Here is a 1,350-nt window from a genome sequence, read left to right as displayed (position 1 = left end):
TTTAAAACTTTACTGAAAGGGGAGATCTCACGTTCGATGCTGTTCTACAATATGAAAAAGGAATGGAGCTCTGGTAATGGCAGCAAGAATGCTTGTACAGTGAACAAGGACATAGCTTGTGAGAATGCCAAAGAAAGGAAGGCTGGCTGGCATCCAGAGTTTGATGTAAAGTTTTCTATCTGTTATTCTAAAGCAGAAGGCTTAGTTGGTGAAGCTGTCATATTCTCTCAATACATTAGGATGAGATATTCTCCTCAGATTCACACTTTCCTTCACTTCCCTAATGCTCTTAAAGCATTGTCCCTTCACCCTGGACATTGCTGCTATGATTGCTGCCAGGCACTGCCTCACTTTATGCTGCTGAGCTGTCAAACAGAACAGTTCTAAAGAGGAACAGTAGTGGGGCGGGGGGGGGGGGGGGGGGGGGAGACTTCCCATTTGTTAGCATTCCTTCTAGGCTCCTCCCACAGCTACCTGGTTATTGCCAGGTATGCCTGACTCACTATAAAAGGGGTTGTTTGCACTCTCATCACTCTCTTACTTTCTCTTTCTTTTTGTGCCCATATCCATATTTCCTTTATTGCATATTTCTTTATTTACATTTTAAATATTATCCCCTTTCCCAGTGGTTTCCCCTCCAGAAACCCGATTCCCCATACTCCATCCCCCTGTTTCGATGAGGGTACTCATCCCACCCTGACACTCCCTCCCACCTCCCCACCCTGACAGTCCCCTACACTGGGGCATTGAGCCTTTCCCATCGATGCGCGACAAGGCTATCCTCTACTACATATTCGGATGGAGCAATAGGTTCATCCCTGTGTACTCTTGGGATAGTGGTTTAGTCCCTGGGAGGTTTGGAGAGTCGTGTTGCTTGATATCGTTCTTCTTATGGGGTTGCAAACCTCTTTAGCTTCTTGAGTCCTTTCTCTAACTCCTCCATTGGGCACCCCATTCTCAGTTCAGTGGTTAGCCGGCAGAGCCTCTCAGGAAAAAGTTATATCAGGCTCTTGTCAGCATGCACTTCTTGGCATCCACAAATTGGGTTGGTGACTGAATATGGGATGGATACCCCTGGTGGGGCTGTCTCTGGATGGCCTTTCCTTCAGTCTCTGCTCCACACTCAGTCTCCATATTTCCTATTGTGGGTATTTTTGTTCCCACTTCCAGGAAGGTCTGAAGCATTCATACTTTGATATTCCTTCTTCTTGAGCTTCCTGTGATTTGTGAACTGTATCTTGGGTATTCTGAGCTTTGGGGCTAATATCCACTTATCAGTGAGTACATACCATGTGTGTTCTTTTATGATTGGGTTACCTCATTCTGGATGATATTTTCTAGTTCCATCCA

The sequence above is a fragment of the Rattus norvegicus genome, chromosome 2 (genome assembly GCF_036323735.1).
Source record: "Rattus norvegicus strain BN/NHsdMcwi chromosome 2, GRCr8, whole genome shotgun sequence".
NCBI lineage: Eukaryota > Metazoa > Chordata > Mammalia > Rodentia > Muridae > Rattus > Rattus norvegicus.
The sequence above is the reverse complement of the archived record's forward strand: the minus strand, read 5'-3'. Positions refer to the sequence as shown.